Source organism: Canis lupus, chromosome 10 (assembly GCF_048164855.1).
Source record: "Canis lupus baileyi chromosome 10, mCanLup2.hap1, whole genome shotgun sequence".
Lineage (NCBI taxonomy): Eukaryota > Metazoa > Chordata > Mammalia > Carnivora > Canidae > Canis > Canis lupus.
In genome coordinates this window covers 69,285,868-69,295,890 of record NC_132847.1, presented here as the reverse complement: position 1 = coordinate 69,295,890, position 10,023 = coordinate 69,285,868, and positions in this window count along the sequence as shown.

The following is a 10,023-nucleotide window of genomic DNA, read 5'->3' as shown; positions in this document are numbered from 1 at the left end:
TAAATATTTTATTTATTTATTCATGAGAGAGAGAGACACACACACAGAGGCAGAGACCCAGGCAGAGGGAGAAGCAGGCTCCATGCAGGGAGCCCAGTGCGGGACTTGATCAAGGGACTCCAGGATCATGCCCTGGTCCGAAGGCAGGTGCTAAACTGCTGAGCCACCCAGGGATCCCTTAAAATTTATATTTTTAAATATAAACCTTATTTATATTAATATTATATTATTATTGTTAGAATTTTATTTATTTATTTGACAGAGGGAGAGAGAGAAAGCACAAGCAGGGGGAGTGGCAGGGAGAGGGAAAAGCAGAGAGCCCAATGTGGGGCTCAATCTCAGGACCCTGGGGTCATGACCTGAGCTGAACCAGACTGAAAATGCAGTCTGAAAGCCATTTTCCATCAGTAACTTAACCTGACCTGCCTTCAGCTGAATGATGTTTAACTGACTGAGTCATTCAGTGCCTCGTTATTAATTTTTAATCATAAATCATAGACAAAAATACAACGGAATTATTTTAAATTGTTACACTAAAAACAGTAATATAAGGACAAAAATGATTTTGTAATATAAGGTAATAATATTTGGCATATATGTCACCTTTAACATTTTCACAGCACCTTCACTAAATTACCTCATCTGTTCTGCAGAATCAACATATGGGTCAATAAGCAAGATTTTCTAGTGGTTAATTCTGCTCAATAAATATTTCACCTGAGGGGATCCCTGGGTGGCACAACAGTTTAGTGCCTGCCTTTGGCCCAGGGCGTGATCCTGGAGGCCCGGGATCGAGTCCCACGTTGGGCTCCCGGTGCATGGAGCCTGCTTCTCCCTCTGCCTGTGTCTCTGCCTCTCTCTCTCTCTCTCTCTGTGTGTGTGACTATCATAAGTAAAAATAAATAAATAAATAAATATAAAAATAAAAATAAAAATAAATATTTCACCTGAATATGAGTCTGGAATAAAGATAGATCCTCAACAAATATGTGATTAAGTGCCATCTTAGCAAATATTTCCCATTTAAGTTTCTGCCTTCCTGATTTCCTCATTTCAGAGAATTAATAGATATAAATGTAGAGAATGAAACTGTGTGTGCCTGTGTGTGTGCACATGTGCATTGAAAAAATCAACTTGGATGTTATAACCTCATTTCCAAGTAACTTATTTAATCTCAGGAAAGGAAAATGCAGTCTGAAAGCCATTTTCCATCAGTAACTTTTAACCAGGTGGAAGTCTGGTACTATCCACAGCTATGGAAAATCTGTACTTTTTATAAGGATAAAACAGTTGCATGTTACGGCTATGTTAAATTTCCCACACCTCTTGGATAGTCATAAATATAGGTATGCCTGAGCAGTAGAAATGAATGCTGAAAGTCATCCTATGGAGTAAGAAAGGAGTTAAAAGTTAGCATTAATAAATGAGCAAATGATGTCTAAAAGATTATTGGAGGAGAACGATACAAGAAAATGGACATACAGAGGTGAGTCTAAATCAATGATAGCAGGTATCAAAATTGTCCACAGGGTTTGTTAAAACAAGACTTTAGAAATGGGCCCCACCCACAGAGTTTCTGATTCAGGAGGTCGGGACAGGGGTCTGAGATTTTGCATTTTTAATAACTTACCAGAAGATGCTGATACTGCTGGTCTGGGGACCACGCTTTGAGAAACATTGATTTAAATCATTGTTGAAGTAAATTTTAGAAGTATTTAAAAATGTTTTTGAGATATCTCTTTAATATAAAGGTCATATTTATATACACAAATACATGTGTTGGAAAATGCATACTATCATCATCATTATGTGGACTGTGATTCTTTCATGATTGTCAGTTCAAGAGTAAACTTGATGTTTTTCTAAATAATTTTTCTATTTTCCTGAATTAATTTTATTTTGTTGTAATGAGTTTTCATTACTGGACAAAATCACACACACACACACACACACACACACACACACACAATGACCTGAAGGCACTGGAGAGTGAATAAAAGTATATTATGGGAAAGAGGTGAAATTTGGAAAAGGGAATGTGGGAGGGTAGATCACAGCTTTTAGCCTGAGGACATGCTGAAGTTGGTATGGCAGAGGGGGGTAATTGATAGAAAAGATTCAGTTTTTTTGAGATGATAAAACCACAGGACTGAGTTCAGGGCAGTCACAGCCACTTGGAAAGTGAGAGGAGAATGCCAGAAAAGAGAGACTCAAAGAGGGGACAATCTAAATTCTTAATAAACTCTGCCCAAATCTCTGACTAACCCCTGGACCATGCATATTTGGCACAGACTCCTAATGCTTCAATTAAAGACAAGAGAACTGAGCTTTTATTTGTGCCACTGCCCCACAGACTCAGTTTTAAGTTTGAGCTCAACCATGCTAATTCCTTGATAAAAATATTAATACTCTTCAGAGAAGTATACCAGAATCCAAACTCTCACAAATTATCATTCATATATCTAGGGTATAAGAAAAACTTACTTGACAGTCAAAGAATTATGAAATTGTGACCCGATTTCAAGAAAAGAGACAACCAGCCCAGAAGTTGGAATGAGCATATGAGGATATTAATATGATTATTATAATGGTGCTTAATGATATAAAGATATGCTCACAGTGAATAAAGATTTTTTTTTTAAATTAAAGAAATAGAAACTATGAAGGAAAACCAAAAGACCATTCTGGAACTTAAAAAAAAATACAATGATTCCTGAAATTTAAAATTCATTGGATAAGCTTACCAGCAGAATGAAAATGGGGAAAGAGTCATTGAATTTGAAATCACTCAGTAGAAATGATTCAAAGTGAGGGTAATATGACTGAAAAGTTAGGAAGAAAACCTCAGTCACCTGTGGGACAGACAGTGACAAAATGTTTTGAATATGTGTAGCTGAAGTTCCAAAAGGAGAACAAGGAAAGAATGGGATACACAAAATATTTGAAGATACAATGGCTGAAATCTTCCCCAAGTTGGTAAATGATATAGATGTACTGATTTGAGAATCTCAGTGAACTCTAAGCAGGTTAAGTGTGAAGAAAACCATGATTAGGCACATCCTAGACAAGCTGCTAGAACCTAAAGATAAAAATAAAACCTGGAAAGCCAGGGGGAAAAACAACACATTATATGTGATGGAAACAATTCTAATGATTGGTGACTTACCACCGGGAGGCCAGTATACAGTAGGTCAGTATCCTTAAAGTGATGTGTAAAAACAAAACACAAACTCTTCAATATTGAAATCTATATCCAGCAAAAGTATCCTTCAAAAATGAAGGTGAATTAATGGCATCTCAAATAAAAGAAGTAAGAGAACCGTAATATTTTTCAGGTTGAAAGAAAATGATACCAAATGGCAACTCAGTTATTTAGGAAGCACTGAAGAGTGTTAGAAATAGTAAATATATAAGTTAATATAAGACTATTTTAACCTCATTTCTTTAAAATGTTAGGATTATTTTAAAAAAACTTTCTTATGTGGATTGTAAGGTGTTTAGATGCAATACATGTATCAATGGTAGCATAAAGAATGGGAGCAGACCTATAATGTAGAAAAGTTTCTAATTGTGTGTGATTTGATACAATATCAACTTCAAGTAGACCATGAAATTCAGGAATGATAGACCAATCCCTAGAGAAACCACTGAAGAGTAAATCAAAGAGGTATAGCCAAAAACATAACAAATTATGAACCTCTAAAAAGTATCTTAAAATTCATAAAGAAAATAGGAAGGGAGATACAGAAGAAGAAGATCAAAGGAGACAATACAAATAATAAGATGGTGGACCTAAATCGAATCTTAGCAATAATTACTTCAAAAGTTAGTGGACTAAACTCTCCAATGAAAAGGCAGAGATTTTCATATTGGGATATAAAAGCAAGACCCAATTTTATGCTCTGTACAAGACCTAGACTTTAAAAAGACCCAGATAAGTTAAAATTAAATGGATTGAAATGTCATATAAATAGTAAGCATACAAAGGCATGAATGGCTATATTAATAGCAGACAAACAGACTTCTTAACAAAAGTATTAACAGAGATAAATAAGGCCAATTTAAGAAGATTAAAGGATTAATTCCTCAGGAAGACCTAATGTTTATGAACAGTTATGCACCAAAAACAGAGGTTCAAAGTACAAGTAGCAGAAATCAAAAGAACTAAAGAGAGATAGCAATAATTTCAGAATCATAATTGGAAATTTCCCCATCCTTCTTTAGACAGCTCATAGAACAGCTAGACAGAAAAATTAGTAAAGATAGGGACTCCTGGGAGGCTCAGTCAGCTGAGCATCCAACTCTTGATTTCAGCACAGGTCATAGTCTTGGGGTCATGAGAAGCCCCACCTAGGTCTCTGTGCTCAGTGGGAGTCTGCTTGGGATTCTTTCCCTCTGCTCCTCCCCCACCTCAGGCACATATTCCCTAAATAAATTAATTAATTAAATCTTTTAAAAAAAGAAAAGTTTGTAAAGATATATTACCTGAAGAACATTATAAGAAGCCTTGACCTAATCAGAGGTCAAAAAATATGCTAGACCACAAAGCCAGTCTCAGTACATTTAAAAGAACTGAAATCATGCAGCCTATGTTCTCTGATGACAAAATTGTGGTTGGGTCCTCTGGAGGTGGATACTGAGAGCTGGGTGGATTAGATGATAACTAAAAACCAATACCTATGCGAAGAAGGAGGAAAAGCAAGATTGGACAAAGGAAGACGTTTACATAATTGCTGGCCCAACGAAGCCTCTGCCAACCTGGTGAAGAGCTCTGGAGTTTTTCCCCCTCACTCTATTGGGCCTTTATACCCCCACTGTGCTCATTCACCAGATACAGACTACCCTGTGAAGGGTGTGACCTTGGGTGTGGCAGCTTTTTACAAGTGAGGCCTACTTTCAAGTAGCTGACAGCTAGAAGTGGTCTTCTTATTGCACCCCTCACAGCCAAGCAGCAAGTCCTTCCTTGAAGAAGAATCTGGATACACAACTCTATGTCTATCATAATACATCCCTGGCTCTGTTCATATACATAGTACTTCCTCCAAAGTACCTGAATCCCTTTTTGCCTGGGAAGACATCAGAAGAGAGGTAGATCAGTGGGATAAACTACAGCTCCTGCTGCTATAATCGTCCCAGGGTCATAACAGATAATTCATCATCTCACTTCTCCACTATCCATTCTCAGCTACCTCTGCTGACATAAGACACTGGCCATTACACCCTTCTCAGATCTGAGTACATTTATGGTCACAACTGGGCAAGGGGTACTAAGTATCACTCGGTTCTGTTTTCTTCCCTGCCCACATTGTGTGATAACAGGCACTTTCTACTGACATCAGAGTTACTCAATTCTTCTAAGATAGTGATACCTCCTCTTGCCTGCTGGTTCCTGAACACAAAGAGCTCAGAGTATTTAGACACCAACCTGAAGTTCCTGTAGGGGATGCTGATGTAGCAGTGGTGGTTGCCATGTGCTTGCTCATATCTGCTGCTCCTGAAAGTACCACTTGTATCTGAAAATGGATATTTTCTAAACCCACTTAATTCATGATTTGATGGTTTTGACAGGTTCTACCTCATAATGGGTAGTTCTGGTGGAGAAGTCACTTAGTGTCCCATAGTCATGCATTCTGTCTTTACCAGGATACGACAGCTTGCCGGGAGATGTTTTACAAAAGTTTCTAATCCTCCACTGCAGATGGCCTGGTCTTGGTCCAAATTTCCAGGAGCCTATGTTGTTCTACTGGGGCTTGACACAAACTCCACATGGCCTCCGTTCTTGCCACCGATACCACCAATACTAAGGGTTAAATAAACATCAGCTGAATATGTAATGTGAGGGTCTATTTCTGGACTCTGTTCCATTTATCTATGTATCTATCTTGATGCCAATATCACATTAAATTGATTCCAGTAACTTTATACTAAGTTTTGAAGTCAGGTAAAGATAGTAAGCCCTCCTGCTTTTTCTCTTTCTTTCTTTCTCTTTCTTTCTTTCTTTCTTTCTTTCTTTCTTTCTTTCTTTCTTTCTTTCTTCTTTCTTTCTTTCTTTCTTTCTCTTTCTTTCTTTCTTTCTTTCTTTCTTTCTTTCTTTCTCTTCCTTCCTTCCTTCCTTCTTTTTTTTTTTTAAGATTTTACTTATTTATTCATGAGAAAGAGAGAGAGAGGGAGAGGGAGAGAGAGAGAGACAGACAGAGGGAGAACAGGCTCCATGCAGGCAGCCCAACATGGGACTTCACGCCCTGGGCCGAAGGCAGAGCTAAACTGCTGAGCCACTCGGGCTGCCCTGTTTTTCTTTTTTAAAGTTGTTTTGGCACATAGTAAATTTCAAGAGTATTGCCAAATTGTCTGCCTCCCATCTACATGTATGTGTGAGTAACTCCAGATTTGATTTCCTTATATGGACTATTATCAATTTTAAAAATGTTAACAATATGGAAAAGTTCATTGTTTAATTTACATATCTTTAATTATTATTGAGGTACTTGTCCTTTTTTTCTATTGAATTTTTTATCCATGTCTTCATAATTGTCCGAAGACATGTGGTTTCTTAGGAAACAATTCCGTCTTTGACCTGCTTAAATTCTCTTGTATGTTACAAATACCAGCTTATAATCTGAATCCTCATCTTTATCTCCTTTAATGTGCAAGCTTCTTGAAAATTGGTATTACTTTGGTGTTTCTACTTCCCCAGTTCATGTTTATACTTGCGGTAGGGCTCTGTCTTTACCATTACTATGAAAACAGTCCCTAAAAAGACCATCTTGCTCTTATCAAATCCAAGAGACATTTTTGGAGGTCCTTATCTTAGTGGGTTTTTAAAAAATATTTTGTTTATTTATTCATGAGAGACACACAGAGAGAGAGAGGCAGAAACACAGGCAGAGGGAGAAGTAGGCTCCATGCAGGGAGCCTGATGTGGGACTCGATCTCAGGACCCCGGAACCCCGGGACCCTGGGACCCCGCCCTGAGTGAAAGGCAGATGCTCAACTGCTAAGCCACCCAGGTGTCCTATCGTAGTGGGGTTTTGGTTGCATCTGATGTTTGATTCTTCCCTCTTCCTTGAAATATTTCACCATTGATCCTCTGACACCCTCCCTCTCTCCTCTGTTCCCATCATCAGTTCCTTTTTCTTTTATCCCTCACCAGTTGAGATTTTCCAGGGCTCTCCCCTTGTTTTTTCCATTGTATATGCTTTCCCTGATTGATTGCCTCTCCTTTCTATAATAATCTATATGAACCACTAGTTTTAGATTCATTTTTATTATAATTTGGTTGACTGGAGGCAATATTTGTATTAGAAATTTGTATCAAAGTAAGTAGGTATCACATATTTACACACACATTTATTTTTATTTATTTTTTATTTTATTTTATTTTTTTTTACACACACATTTACACACAGCTATCACGTATTTACACACAGCTGCACGTAAGATTCCATGCCTTTTTTTTCTCCTGAGGTACATAACGCCATTTCCATGGATTGTCTGGCCAGGTTTCCTTTCACCTTATAAGCCAGCTGAGAGTAGAGTGGAATATTGAACAGAACATCCCCCCACCCCCACAAACACACAGTGTGATTAACCTGGAGTATTTAGAAAGTAAGAATTGTTTTCATTGTTTGAGTAAGATGAAAATACAAAATGGACAGCAGGCCAGATTTACCTCAGGGCTGTAGATTGCAGACCTCTGAATTAGATTATACATGTAAAAGGGCACTAATTCGGGGCCTCACAAAGCTTAAGAGGCTCCCCTGGTTTTGGCATGGAATATCCCCCAAAGTAGGAGTGTGTGGGAATTCCTAACAGAGGGAACCACCTGAACAAGGATATAGAGTTGGGATTAGTCTGCTATCAGGTATGTGAGAAGTGGTATATATCTGCTGTTTTTCTGTTGAGACATCCCTTCACCTTGTTTTCCTGAAAACTGCTCCCCTTCCCAGACTCGGGTTTTAAAATCATGTCCTTTGCCTTTCTGAGAGCCCCTTCCCACACCCCCACCATTACCACCCAGTCCCTGACCAAGGTAGTTACCTCCTACTGTGCCCCCACAACACCAGTCATGCCTGTCTGGCCACTGATCACACTACATTGTCACTCTCAAATTCTGAGCTCCTTCCTTGCATTACCAAGCATGACAATAATAATTGTGTGTGAGTGATGCAATGAATGAGCCATACATTATGATGGAAGACTCAGTAGACTTGAATATGTATTAAACAACAACAAAAAAAAGGGAAACTAAGCTGATTCTGACACTCTTGCCCTAAGTAGCTATCAGACCACAGGGGAGAAAAGACAAACACTGCAAATCCCAGTGCCAGGCAGTGATGACCGTGATAGAGGAAGGCATAAGCAGCTACGCCCATAAAAAGGCACAGATGCCAGGAGGCTATGGAAAAAAAAAACAACAACAACTTAGAACAGGATATTGGAGCCCGGTTTTGAAGCACAAATAGAACTTTTCCTAACATAAGGCTGGGGAGGACATTCCAGAAGCATGACATCCACCGTATCTGACTTAAAGAGCTGAGTGAACCCGGAGAATTATTACATAGTGTCTTTCAGCATCAGTTAAGGCGGGATATTTTGTAGTAATGTTCAAAGATAAACTGAGACATATTAAAGTTTTAAGTTTGAACAGTAGTAACTGACTCAAATTGAGCAGCACCAAACCGCAAGCTGGTTAGAAGTGCTCCGTGGAGAAGAGCTAGAGGCAAGACTTTTACAGATAAGACCCAGAAGCAAAGCAAGGAAATTATTTGATTGTTTTATAGTTTAAGCAGTTGTCTGATTTGGGAAAGCCTCATTCGAGATTGGTTGTCTTTAGGTTTTGATTTCTTAACCTTGAGGCATTTATACCCTTAGGTTTGGGTTTGCTTACCAGGGTTGCTAAGGCATTAGAACCACCTCAGTCTAGTAGCCTCCTCATTTAATTTAACAGTAATAACACTATTATATGGTATTTATTATTATTATTTTTAAAAAACTGCATGGATTCCGAAGTGCTTTTCATTGACACTGACACTGAAACATTCTTCCTTATGTCGGCAAACACTGAAATACCCAAATGAGTATTTCACAAACTTCTGCTCACAGTGGGAGAACCGAAGCCACAGAGCAAGTTCAAGACCAGGTTGAGAAGCAGACCTAGTTTTATCCTACAGAGTTTACCCTCAAACACCTCCCCCTCTGCGCCATCTGAGGTGTCTTTAGCAGGGTCTCCCCATCCCAGTCTGGGAAAGTGTTCCCAGGAAAGGACATTTGAGTATCATTTTCCAGGATGACTGGCTGCAGGTCACCGGATGAAAGCGTTCTGACTGTTCCCTCCTGACTTCCACCTCAGTTAGAGCCTAAATTAAATAACCTACCGCAGTAAGCAGGCTGTTATCATTAATATACCTGATATTGGGAAAGCGAGGCAATGTGTTGTAGATCAACGGACTTGGGCGGGGGCTCACAGTAACGGGAGTGGCTTCCCCTGTGTCCCCAGCCTCCTGCTCCATCTTCACTTGCACCTTGCGCTGCTTTCTAGCGGGAGAGGTTCCCGGACTCCATCCTCAGAGACCTGGGATGCTTTCCTACTTTATGGTTTTTTTTTTTTTTAAGATTTTATTTATTTATTCATGAGAGACACACACACAGAGAGAGAGGCAGAGGCACAGGCAGAGGGAGAAGCGGGCTCCATGCAGGGAGCCCGACGCCGGGACTCGATCCCGCGACCACAGGATCACGCCCTGGGCCGAAGGCAGGCGCTAAACCGCTGAGCCACCCAGGCTGCCGCCTACTTTATGATTTTGCTCCCACATTGTCCCAGTACATCCTTTCCGTGGCTTCCGTATCTCAGTTCTACCTTCCCTAGCATTAAGGGTTCTCTCCTGTACGGCACCAACACCTACTCAGAATATGGCGGCTCCCACTCCGTCACACGTTCCGCTCACTGGGCGCCGCCATATTAATCTCGGGGCTCGGACCGACTAGACACTCGGAAAGTCTCGCGATAGAAGCAGGTAGCGGGCG